General features: G+C 45.5%; 1 protein-coding gene across 7 annotated transcripts in view; it reads right to left on the bottom strand.

The window, feature by feature from the left end:
* The window catches only part of rassf8b (Ras association domain family member 8b), a 183090-nt gene that overhangs the window by 50215 nt on the left and 119255 nt on the right, over nucleotides 1-13620 (bottom strand). For 5 of the 7 annotated variants that reach the window (XM_086009939.1, XM_086009936.1, XM_086009935.1 and 2 more), the window contains exon 2: nucleotides 12240-12326. The exons of the other annotated variants lie outside the window; for them this stretch is intronic. The gene's annotated coding sequence lies outside the window, so the exon portion shown is untranslated. The remainder of the gene's footprint in view (nucleotides 1-12239; nucleotides 12327-13620) is intronic. 7 annotated transcript variants of the gene reach the window in all.

The following is a 13620-nucleotide window of genomic DNA, read 5'->3' as shown; positions in this document are numbered from 1 at the left end:
TCGAGTCACAATACTATAAGAGCAGCTCGAGAAGTTCTGTTACAAAATTGGCATGTGATAAAAAGAGGGTCAAATAGAAAATAACAAAAAACATTTTTATATTCATTCCTTCTCAGGATGTGGGTATCGCTGACAAGGCCAGCATTTATTGCCCATCTCTAGTTGGCCTGATTTGATACAACTGAGTGGCTTGCTAGACAACTGCAGAGAGCAGTTAAGAGTCAACCATGTTGGTGTTGGACTGAAGTCACATACAAGCCAGGCCGGGCAAGGACAACAGATTTCCTTCCCTAAAATATGCTTGCGAGGGTGGAATTTTACAACAATCCAATAGCTTCACTTTTTTTTTTTTTTAAACTGATAACTTTTTAGTTCCAGATTTGTTTTAATTGAATTCAAATTCTCATTGGGATTCGAACTCACATTCTCTGGATTACTCGTCCAGTAACATAACATAACTGGACTACCGCACTCCTTCCACGTTCTGTGCATCTAAACATTACAAGATTTTACTTGCATAAAGCTACGGCCTACCGAGCAGACCTCTGGCTGACCTGGAGTTGCTTGCCTGAGACAATGACCACAGTTAACACGCATCTGCCTGAACACGAGTCAAGCCAAAGAAATCTTTAGCAGTTAGCATGGCGATGACAACACCCACTAGCACACAATTTCACTGGCGCGGGGAACAGATTGAAGGAATATGGGCACTTCAGCCGAAAGTGAATGGATTCTGTAATCGGGGAAACCTGCCAGCAGTAAAGGTGCTTTGACCCTCGTAAAAAAAAAAACTGGTATAATTGAAAATGTGGACGCAGGAGTTGCAAGTTGGGGCCTACAAAACCTTTACCCTTTTAAGGATAACCCCTTTGAAATGGAACTGGCATCATCCTTATTCCTCTTCCAGACTTTGAGCTCACCCTCAATGCGCACACACACAAAACCTCAGTTCATTGACATTCCCTCAATGGCGGTTTAAACATTTCAAGATGGATACGATGCAATTTTCTCCTCATAAATGTAAACAACGTGTTGAGAGTTTACACGACGCACTTCAATGTTCACCTTTTTGCACTAGCAGTTAAGCGTTACATTTAAGGCGTCAGCCATGGCTCGGTAGTCGCACTCTTGATTCTGAAGAGACTTGAGCGCATAATCTAGGCTAACATTCCAGTGCAGTACTGAACGAGCGCCATCTTTCAGATGAGGCGTCAAACCGAGGCCTCGTCAGGTGGATGTGAAAGCAATTATTTCGAAGAAGAGCAAGGGAGTTCCCCCGGTGCCCTGGCCAATATTTATCCTTCAACCAACACCACTAAAACAGATTAAGATCTCTTACAAGTTCAACATCACTCCTTGCTTTTGCATTCCACGCCTCTAGATGCAAAACCAACAATTTAGCTTGTCTTTTGTCCTACCTTATCTTCCTACACTGCCACCTTTGATGACTTGGGTATCTGCACACCAAGGTCTCTCTGCTCGTCTACTCTATTTAATCCACTACCATTTAAGGTATACTTCCTTTCCTTATTCTTTCTTGCAAAATTGTGTTGCTTCATTTTCATACTGAGCATTATCTGCCACCTATCGCCCCAGCCTATATCCTCCTGCAGTCTTTAGCAATCCTTCATAACTACCCCCCTCCCCAGTTTGGTAGCATTAGCAAATTTCAATATTATTCACTCAATTCCTAAATATGGGTAATTTCTGTACATAATAAATCAAACTGTCTTCAACACAGTGCCCTGCGGAACACCACTCTTTCCAGTCCGAGAAACTTCCTTTCACTTATTCCTACCGTTTGTTTTCGGACCTCTATCTAACTGGCCGCATTTCCTTTCGTTCAATGTGCTCTTATCTTTGGCGTTGGTCAGATCTGCACTGGATATTCTCTCGGTTTCAGCATCACTGGACTCTGTTAAATGGATCCGGCGTCCCTTACGATCAGGAGTTTACCGTTACCGCCCAATATCTAGGTCTACAACAGCATGGCTCAGGGGGGGCCGTGACACTGAAACCCCTTGTTCCCTGAAGTGGATACTGTAACCTTGTACATGCCATCCCGAGTGCTTCTCCAATCTTCCGAAAGACAGACTTAATACTTTAACGAGACAAGACCAAATATAAATACGGGCTGGTTTCTTTTACAAACCGTAAATGGACGAGCAGAGTAACATTTCTAATGCATCTCTTCTTGCGATAACTTAATTCAGTAAAACTCCTTGTAACAAAGAAAATAATAAATACGCCACACTGCCCCGGTTAGCAGGTTTAAATATAAAACTTTACTGACCAGTACTTTCTCTGAACTAGGTTGGTACTACCAGAAGAAGAATCCTCTCACTCTCGTTATGTTTCCCTCACCAGATCTTCTAATGCTGACAGTCTTTCTAGACTGTACGTTCTTTTGTTCTTTTAGTTTCCTAGCTGGACCGGAAGCCCATAAGCGTGATCTCTGGCTCCCTCCAGCTCTGTGTCCACGTACTGCCCAGCTAAGCTTCACATCTAGCCAGTTACCGCACTCCAAGCTGGAGACGCCCAGAAGCTAACTCCTGGGGAGCTCAAATGGATGAAGGAGTCCAACACTTAAAAGTGTGGATTAAACTGGTATGGTATCACAGAATCACAGAAACTCCACAGTGCAGATAGAGGCCATTTCGGCCCATCGAGCCTGCACCGACACATATCCCACCCGATCCCCGTAACCCCACGTGTTTAATCCCCCTGCAGTTGGACTAGTAATATGGGAAATGAGAGGTCAAATCTCACCATGGCAGCATGAGAATTTGAATTCCGTTTTTTTTTAATCTGAAAATAATTTTTTTTTTTTTTTTTTAAAAGCTGGCGTCAGTAAAAATGACCATGAAGCGGTCGTATTGTCATAAAAACCCAACTGCATCACTCATGAGGAAACCTGACATCCTTACCCGGTCTGGCCTATGTATGACTCTGGTCCCACACCAAGAGTGGTCGACTCTTAACTGCCCTCGGAGGTGTCCTAGAAAGCCACTCAAGTTTGTATCGAACTAGGGATGTTCAATAAATCAAGGCTTTTCCAGCGACGCCCACATCCCAAGAACGAAAGTTAAAATAGTTACAACATTAGCACCTTCCGCACAATGCACATAGAACTCCCGACTCCAAGACAAAGACCCACTTGTCAGAAACATTTGTTCAAGGTCAGGTATTGTGAAATACTGGTAACATTTTATCCCACTTATCTTGGATGCTGTGAATCCCACAACAGCTAATTTGCCCAAAACACTCCTTTTCAGCAACTGACTTGCTGGTCTTCTGTGCAGCAAGCACATCAGCGCAGACTGCTGCTGCAAGACACATTGCATCCACTTGATTTGTGAGGCACTCGGGAAAACGCTGGCGATTCCAGGAATTGAACTACTGCATCGGTATCCAAAAAGGACTTCTTTGGTGAAGTTGGGAGCACACAACAGTCAGCTTTTGCCCTTTGTTCCTTGACGTGTATTAGTCACGCTATTAAAGCTAATTACTGAAACACTTTTACAACAACATTTTAAGTAAATCAAGCCTTTGTAAGGACCCGGACAAGTTAACAGCCAAAAACCCCTGGGTGGGCTTCAGTCCAAGGCCAAATTTTACAGCTCATAAAAGGGCAACTATCTCACTCACAAAAACTGTACATAATGTGCCAGTATCTGCCTCAAGTGTTACAAATGTAATTAATGCTTGAAGTATCCATCAGTAACTGATCTGCATTAGTTACCAGTTCTGTCAGCATATTATTCACAATTGCTGGCAAGCTATCTCACACCAGTGAAAAATAACGTGTTAATACGCCTACTAAACAGGGACAAGCTGCACTATATAAAGGCACTATATCAGAGAACCTTACAGCACAGAAGGAGGCCATTCGGCCCATCGTGCCGGTGCCGGCTCTTTGAAAGAGCGCTCCAATTAGGCCCACTCCCCCACGCTTTCCCCACAGCCCTGCAAATGTTTCCTTTTCAAATATTTATCCAATTCCCTTTTTGAAAGTTCCTATTGAATCTGCTTCCACCACCTTTTCAGGCAGCGCATTCCGGATCACAACAACTCGCTGTGTAAAAAAGAATTCTCCTCATCTCCCCTCTGGTTCTTTTGTCAATGATTTTAAATCTGTGTCCTCTGGTTACCGACCCTCCTGCCTCTGGAAACAGTTTCTCTCTATCTACTCTTTCAAAACCCCTCAATGCAGGAGCAACTTACTCACAAAAAGATTATTCCTCTTTAATTACATCACCTCAAAAGTGCACTAAAACCACCCGAAAGTTTAATGTATTGCTGTTTCTTCGTCGTCACTGGGTCAATATCCTGGAATTCCCACCCAACACCACTGTGGGAGCACCTTCACCACACGGACTGCAGAGGTTCAAGAAGGACGACCACCACCTTCTCAGAGCAACTAGCGATGGGCAATAAATGTGGATTTACCAGTTTCACCCACATCCCGAGAACGGATATAAAAGAAAGTTATATACACAGGTGGAAAAAGGTCAATAAAATTTAATTAAGATCTCTCGAGACATGTCCATGCAACACATGTCTATGTATACTGAATAGGACTGCCCCACTGCAGGACTTGAGCACAAAATCCAGGCTGACACACCAGTGCAGTACAGAGGGAGTGCTGCAATGTCGGAGGTGCCGTCTTTCGGATGCAACTTAAACCAAGGCTCAGTCTGCTTTTTGAGGAGACTATTGTTCCCCCTAGTCCTGGCCAGCTTTATCCCACTAAAACTTTAATCGATCATTTATCTCATTGCTGCTTGCTGTGTGCTATTTGGCTGCCGCGTTTCCTACATTACAACAGTGGTTACACTTCAAAAGTACTTCATCGGGTGTAAAACGCTTTGGGACGTCCTGAGGTCGTGAAAGATGCAGTGTTCATTTACACACCAGGGCCCAGAGCTCATTTACACACCAGGGCACAGTGCTCATTTACACACCAGGGCACAGTGCTCATTTACACACCAGGGCACAGTGCTCATTTACACACCAGGGCACAGTGCTCATTTACACACCAGGGCACAGTGCTCATTTTCATACCAGGGCACAGTGCTCATTTACACACCAGGGCACAGTGCTCATTTACACACCAGGGCCCAGAGCTCATTTACACACCAGGGCACAGTGCTCATTTACACACCAGGGCAGTGTTCATTTACACACCAGGGCACAGTGCTCATTTACACACCAGGGCACAGTGCTCATTTTCATACCAGGGCACAGTGCTCATTTACACACCAGGGCAGTGTTCATTTACACACCAGGGCCCAGTGCTCATTTACACACCAGGGCCCAGTGCTCATTCACACACCAGGGCCCAGTGCTCATTTACACACCAGGGCAGTGTTCATTTACACACCAGGGCACAGTGCTCATTTTCCTTTTTAACAGGAACCTGCGTAGATCTGTTCAAAGTTAGTACACTTACTCGAAGTTGGAGTTCCGAGGATTAAAAAAGTAACGGGATAGATCAGCAAAAAAAAAAAGTTTTTCCAGTTGAAAATGGGCGGTAAAATACAGCTGCCAATTCAGTTGACAAAGAACAACCACACACAGTACATTTCCAACAGTTTTCGGAAGTAAGTTTCTCCATGTAGGAGCTGGGTTTAACAGCCACACCCAACAAGAAGTAACTGCTTTGCTACACAGATGTTTCACCACGGGCTTCACAGCAGGCTTCTGGTTACAGTTTTAACTGACTAACCGTAAATGTTTTCATCCCATACTTACGTCTTTGTGCAACGTCAAGTTTTTGAGGATGATTACAGACCAAAAGAAACAAAGGGAAAGATGATAAATGCGGATATTGGCGTGCAGACTGAGCCAATAACCGGAGTGTAATATATTCCTGGTCAGATTTTAAATCTGTCCTGGAAATCGTAACTCATAGGATTTGGAGTTACTAGGGGCAGGTTTTTGTTCCGATGTACTGCCAGCTGATTTAATTCTCTTCCATTTGGCGGCAACACGTTTGAATATCTACCCAGCTAATTTTACACGTTGCAGCAGCTGAATTCACGAGCCCATGTCTGGCCGATGAATAAATGCGTCTTCTGTAGAAAACAGCAGTAGCGTCTTGCTTTACACAACTCCACCTTGCATTTGTTACACAAACAAAACCGAAGAAGTAGCCGGGTTCGGTGTTTTTTTTTCCCCTTTATTCACTCTCGGGGGTGTGGGCGTCGCAGGCAAGGCCAGCGTTTGCTGCCCATCCCTAGATACCCTGAAAAGGCGATGATGGTGGGCCTTCTTCTTGAGCCGCTAGTGGCGGTTTTAACGCAACCGAGTGGCCCGCTCAACCACTTCAGAGCACAGTCAGAAGTCACCACGTTGGTGTGGGACTGGAGTCACATATAGGCTGGACCTAAAGGACATTAGTGAACCAGTCCGGCAGCTTCACGTTCACTTTTGCCAGTTTATAATTTCAGAATTCAAAATTCTCACACTCCCATGGTGGGATCTGAACTCATGGGGCTCGATTTTGTCAATGGGGAGCTTTTGGAGGTGGGACTCCCACTTTTTGGGTTGTAGTCCCGCCTCCATCGACTTGTGGCCAACCATCGCTACTTTCCCTTGATTGACCTCGTTAAGCCCGCCCAGCGGGCTCAGCAGACCAATTAAGGGACACCTGGTTACTGGTGACGTCAGTGATTGACATTTCATCTGTCATGAGCTTTTGACAGATGAAAAATCAGCGTTTGACGGCTCTGTGAAGCTGTCAAACACTGACAATCTGTCTTCTAACTTGAGTCCTTCTACTCAGACTCAGTTAGAGATCTCTCCAGACCAGATAGCAGAGGCTGCAGCTTTTGACAGTTCAGCGGCCATTCTGCTTTCTGTGCCAGTGAGCTCAGGGACTCCCGAGAACTGAAGGAAGGAAGCCTGCAGGAGAAAGTAAAGGTAAGTAAAACTTATTAAAACACTTTACACACACCTCACACACTTACCTCTGCACACATGCACCCATCACTCACCTGCACAATGGACATCTCGACCCCTCCAACCCCTGCAGACTGACAGTCCGCCTCGCTAACTTGGCGTGGTTCAGAGCCGTCGGACAGCCCACACTCCAGGGCTAAAAATAGGGATTAGGCAAAAAACTGCCTGTTAACAGGCAATTAATTGGCACTAATCCCCTTCCCGCCTCGGGGAGGCAGCTCCCAGCACAGGTCGGGTACCCGCCTCCTGGGACATTGGCACGGAGGCGGGTTGGGGGCGGGATGGGTTCCTGCCCCCCGATTCTGCAATTTTCCCACCGCTCCCGCCTCCAAACCCGCCTCCTTGGGGCTTGGAAAATCGAGCCCATGTTCTCTGGATTATTAGTCCAGGCCAATGGACTAGTCCAGTGATGTAACTGTTGTACACTGTGTAAACACACACCAGTTGTTACTACTGATTAGCATGGATATTAAAAGCACGAGCCTTTGTCAACTTAACTCTGAGACTGGCTTTTTGTTTGCTTCCGAGACGATTTATATCATTAAAACGCGCTGAACTGGTAGGTGCACGAGACCGGCCTATTTCCTTTCACCACTCGGACTACAATTCGAATCCAGTCCCAAGTTTTAAATGGAATGAAAGTCTATTCTCTGCATTAGCTGTAGGATCATAAGAACATAAGAAACAGGAGCAGGAGTCGGCCATTTGGCCCTTCGAGCCTGCTCCGCCGTTCAATAAGATCATGGCTGATCTTCTACCTCATCTTCACTTTCCCGCACTATCCCCATATCCCTTGATTCCTTTAATATTCAAAAATCTATCAATCTCTGTCTTGAATATACTCAACGACTGAGCCTCACCAGCCCTCTGGGGTAGAAAATTCCAAAGATTCACCACCCTCTGAGTGAAGAAATTTCTCTTCATCTCGGTCCTAAATGGCCAGTCCCTTATTCTGAGACTGTGACCCCTGGTTCTAGACTCCCCGGCCAGGGGGAAATATCCTCCCGGCATCTACCCTGTCAAGCCCTGTAAGAATTTTGTATGTTTCAATGAGATCACCTCTCATTCTTCTAAACTCTAGAGAATATAGGCCTCGTCTACTCAATCTGTCCTTATAGGACAATCCCCCCATCCCAGGAACCGGTCTGGTGAACCTTCGTTGCACTCCCTCTATGACAAGTATATCCTTCCTTAAGTAAGGAGACCAAAACTGTACACAATACTCCAGGTGTGGTCTCACCAGGGCCCTATATAATTGCATTAAGACATCTTGGGGGAGAAATTCGGTATGAGTTGCTGACACTCTTCATCCTCACATCTCCAATCTCAATGCTGACACTCTTCATCTTCCTAATGTGTGCACGGAGTGGCCACGGTGCACAGACACACTCCATGTTCGTTATGGGTGCAGCTGTGCAGAGTCGAGGAGGAGCCGGGCTACTTGCAGTGATCTCCAGGCGCGCTTCCAAATATTTCTCCCGGGTTGCTCACAGCAATACCCGGCAGTTTCCCGACCAATTCGAGAAGGTTGTCAATCCTACTGCTGTTGTATGCCCATAATAACTGCTTCAGGGATTGTTCACAGTCTCCAAAAGGCTATTGAAAGGAAATTGGCTGCTTTTCCAGCTTATCCCTTTCAACCAGTGCTCTTCAATCAAAACACTGCTCCATCCACAGGAAAGGATCAAATTCAGGCCTCATAGTCACAACCTTTACTGATGATTAACATCAGCTTCTTGAGCCATGACACAATGAGAACCTGTTACACAATCACAAGTCATAACAGCCCATCATCTCCTCGGCAGGCTGGCTTCAAAGCAAAGTTGATCGACTTCTCTCACTTACAATCTCAGGCAAGAAATGAAAGAATCTCTTGGCCCCACTGTGAAATCGGAGTCATGATCATCAACACTGGAAGAACAAATCTGCATTTCTATTACGATCTTTCATGATTTCAGGACATCCCAATTCACGGCCAATTAAATACCTTTGAAGTGTAGTCACTGTTGTAATGTGGGAAACGCAGCAGCCAATTCGCGCACAGCAAGCTCCCACAAACGGCAATGTGATAAATGACCAGATAATCGGTTTTAGGTATTGGTTAAGGAATAAATATTGGCCAGGACACTGGGGTGAACTTCCTTGCTCGTCTTTGAATAGTGCCGTGGGAACTTTTACATCCACCTGAGAGGGCAGACGAAAGACATCACCTCGGACACAGTAGCGCTTCCTCAGCACGGCACTGAAGTGTAACTGAGATTATGTGCTCAAGTCTCTGGAGTGGGGCTTGAACGCACGACCTACTGACTCAGAAGCCACAACACTGAGTCAAGGCCGACACCTAAATAATAACCACAGAACTCAGTAAAGTAGGATATGCCTGCAGATTTGGGAAGTTGTAGAACTGAATACACAGGATGTAGAAATCGGGTTACAGTAAACGGGCACTCATTTTTATCCCAACAGCTACTGATGGAAAGCATGCTTAGCTTCATTGAATCATCATCATCAAGGATATGGTGAGTCATCAAAAATAACATTCTTTGCCGATTACACTCCCCATTACAGAATAGTAACTCCCTGTCCTAAGAAAAAGCAGTGATAAAATCACTTGGGCAGTAGCGCAGAATCGGACAAATAGTGCATTATGTTCAGCGTTAGTCAAATAAAGCCAATAACTTGACTGCGATGCTCCCGACCATTGATGCGCACTGATCAATGGGCATTTCAAACTCTCTTCAGTTACAAGCATTGACCTCCGTGGATGTCAAACAATTGGCAAAGTCGGCTGCAGAAGCTATTTCAGGAAGAGAAAGCCTCAAGGAATCTGTGCTCCACTTATCACTTAAGGAATTTTACTGCTTCAGACTCTTCAGAGTAGATACTCACTTAGTGATTGCAGCCCAATTTGTGGCAGGTTGAAGGGGAAAATCCATTCCTCGCTCCTTAGGGTCGCACAGTTCAAAGTCGGGTAGACCAGACCACAGCACCTCAAAGTTCTGCGATAATCTTAAGGAGTCAGCCTGGAAGCAATGACACAACAAATCCCTGTCCTGTGGAGCGTTTTAATCAATGGGACCATTGTCTGGAACTCAATCCCTTGTATGTGAAAACTTTACTTAAAAGTTTTTCCCCAACCAATATTCTCCGTTCCTCCACTACGGTCCCACCTTGGGTCAGGACACTCTGGATAGGATTCGGAATAAAGTTTTAAATGTTTTTTTTTTTAAATAGAAGGTTCAAATGTTCCACGAGAGAGACTGTAAACTATAACCACAAGCTGCAGCAGTACAGAATGAGAGAGGATTGCTGATGGGGATTGGGTGGCTGTCGTGGCTCAGTGGGTAGCATTCTCGCCACCGAGTTAGAAGGTTGCCCAGAGACTTGAGCACAAAGGTCTAGGCTGGCACTCCAGTGCAGTACTGAAGGAATGCTGCGTTGCCGGAGGTGCCGTCTTTCCAATGAGATGTTAAACCGAGGCCCCGTCTGCTCTCTCAGGTGGACGTTAAAGATCCCGCGGCACTATTTTGAAGAAGAGCAGGAGAGTTCTCCCTGATGTACTGACCAAATTTATCCCTCAATCATCACTTAAAAAACCAGATTATCTGGTCATTACCACACTGCTGTTAGTGGGAGCTTGCTGTGTGCAAATTGGCTGCCACGTTTCCTACATTACAACAGTGACTACACTTCAAAAAAGTACTTCATTGGCTGTAAAGCGCTTTGGGATGTTCTGAGGTTGTGAAAGGCGCTATAGAAATGCAAGTCTTTCTTGTTTTTCTCCAAAACCAATGGGTTAGCAAGCTGTGTCTTCACCTCTGACACTCGGATTTCAATCCTACTTGGGTTTCATGAGAAGAAAGTCCCATGTAATGGCCTTACATGGAATACACACATCAATCGCAACCCATTTCCTATTGGGAGAAGGTCCTTAGCACAAACAGCCAATGATTGGGTACCAAATTGGCACTCACTTGAAACCACAATGAATAATTCTCTAATGGCGTAGTGCTCTTTAGAAGATGAAGATAGGAGCAGGAGTAGGCCATTCGGCCCCTCGAGCCTGTTCCGCCATTCAATGCGATCATGGCTGATCATCCAAATTCAGTACCCGGTCCCTGCTTTCTCCCCATATCCCTTGATCCCTTTAGCCTTAAGAAATATATCTAACTCCTTCTTGAATATATTTAACGAATTGGCCTCAACTGCCTTCTGTGGTAGAGAATTCCACAGGTTCACCACTCTCTGGGTGAAGAAATTCCTCCTCATCTCAGTCCTAAATGGCTTACCCCTTATCCTTAGACTGTGACCCCTGGTTCTGGACTCCCCCGCCATCAGGAACAGCCTTCATGCATCTAGTCTGTCTGGTCCTGTTAGAATTTTATAAGTTTCAATGAGATCCCCTCTCATTCTTCTAAACTCTAGCGAATATAAGCCTAATCGACCCAATCTCTCTTCATACATCATTCCTGTCATCCCAGGTATCAGTCTGGTGAATCTTCGCTGCACTCCCTCCATGGCAAGAACATCCTTCCTGAGATAAGGCGACCAAAACTGCACACAATATTCAAGGTGTGGTCTCACCAAAGCCCTGTACAACTGCAGCAAGACATCCTTGCTCCTGTACTCGAATCCTCTCGCTATGAAGGCTAACATACCATTTGCCTTCTTAACCGCCTGCTGCACCTGCATGCTTACCTTCAGCGACTGGTGCACAAGGACACCCAGGTCTCGTTGCACTTCCCCTTTTCCCAACCTATTGCCGTTCATATAATAATCTGCCTTCCTGTTTTTGCCAACAAAGTGGATAACCTTGCATTTATCCACATTATACTGCATCTGCCATGCAACTGCCCAATCGCCCAACCTGTCCAAATCATACTGAAGTTTCCCTGCATCCTCCTCTCAGCACACACGCCCACCCAGCTTTGTGTCGTCTGCAAACTTGGAGATATTACATCTAGTTCCCTTGCCTAGATCATTAATATATGTTGTGAATGAATAACTGGGGTCCTAGCACCGATCCCTGTGGTACCCCACTAGTCACTGCCTTCCACTCGGAAAAAGACCTGTTTATTCCAACTCTCTGCTTCCTGTCTGTCAACCAGTTTTCTATCCAAGTCAGTACTTTACCCCCAATCCCATGTGCTTTAACTTTGCACGCTAATCTCTTGTGCGGAACCTTATCTCTTATGCGGGACCTTATTGAAAGCCTTATGAAAGTCCTTGTTGGGACAAAGCAAAATACCTCTGAATGTGCAATAGACATTACTTACGTAATGCTGTTGTGATGTTCGGCTGCATAGCAATCGTGACTACTCTTCAAAACAAATAATTCATTGGACCTGAAGCTCCGAGATGTCCTAAAGGCAAAATAAAATGCTGTATAAATACAAGTTATTTCTTACCAAAACATGTTTCACATTCCTTACTAAATATAGTGTGACTACAATAAATGTTCTGGGGGTCGGGGACTTTAAAATGTAGGGCAGCTGAATAGCTCTGCATAATCAATCCTGGTATCCATTCTTATTCCAAAGCAGATTCACTCACACTATGCCTTATATTCCTCAACTTCAGTGAAATTCCTTTATTGCAGGAGAAAAATGTTTCCCTAGTTACTGTAAAATGCCATTTACAAGCTCTCCTATCTTTTGCAAGAAGAGGCTTTCAGTGGATTCAGATTATAACTGTAGCATTGATGTGAGTCCACGTTCCATCGACGTCGCAGTTACAAGGTGAACACAGTCTGAATCCGGAGTCAGGACACAGCGTGGAGGAGCTAAACCCGCAAGGAGGAACTAAACTAAACCATGCCCGCATGCAGCAAGACCTGGACGACATTCAGGTATGGGCTACAATGTAGGCTCACCTACACTGGCTCCCGGTTAAGCAGCGCCTCGATTTCAAAATTCTCATCCTGGTTTTCAAATCCCTCCATGGCCTCGCCCCCTCCCGGTCTCTGTAATCTCCTTCAGCCCCACAACCACCCCCCCCCCCACCCCCCAAGATCTCTGCGCTCCTCTAATTCTGCCCTCTTGAGCATCCCTGATTATAATCGCTCAACCATTGGTGGCTGTGCCGTCTGTTGCCTGGGCCCTAAGCTCTGGAATTCCCTCCCTCAACCTCTGCGCCTCTCTACCTCACTTTCCTCCTTTAAGAAGCTCCTTAAAACCTACCTCTTTGACCAAGCTTTTGGTCACCTGCCCTAATTTCTCCTTATGTGGCTCGGTGTCAATTTTTTGTGTCTTGGAATACTTCTGTGCAGCGCCTTGGGACGTTTTACTACGTTAAAGGCACTATTTAAATACAAGTTGTTGTTGTTGTTGTACATGTTGGGCTGTTAAGTGGCAAGTAACATTCACACCACACAAGTGTCAGGCAATGACTATCTCCAACAAGCAAGAGTCTAACCACCTCCCCTTTACATTTAATGGCATTACCATCACCGAATCCCCCACCATCAACATCCTGGGGGTGACCATTGACCAGAAACTTAACTGGACCGGCCACATTAATACTGTGGCAACAAGGACAGGTCAGAGGCTGGGTATTCTGCAGCGAGTGTCTCACCTCCTGACTCCCCAAAGCCTTTCCACCACTTACAAGGCACAAGTCAGGAGTGTGATGGAATACTCTCCACTTGCCTGGATGAGT

The sequence above is a fragment of the Somniosus microcephalus genome, chromosome 17, assembly GCF_052327205.1.
Source record: "Somniosus microcephalus isolate GS21.2 chromosome 17, FLI_Smic_1.0, whole genome shotgun sequence".
Taxonomy (NCBI): domain Eukaryota; kingdom Metazoa; phylum Chordata; class Chondrichthyes; order Squaliformes; family Somniosidae; genus Somniosus; species Somniosus microcephalus.
This window is presented reverse-complemented; position numbering and strand designations above follow the sequence as displayed.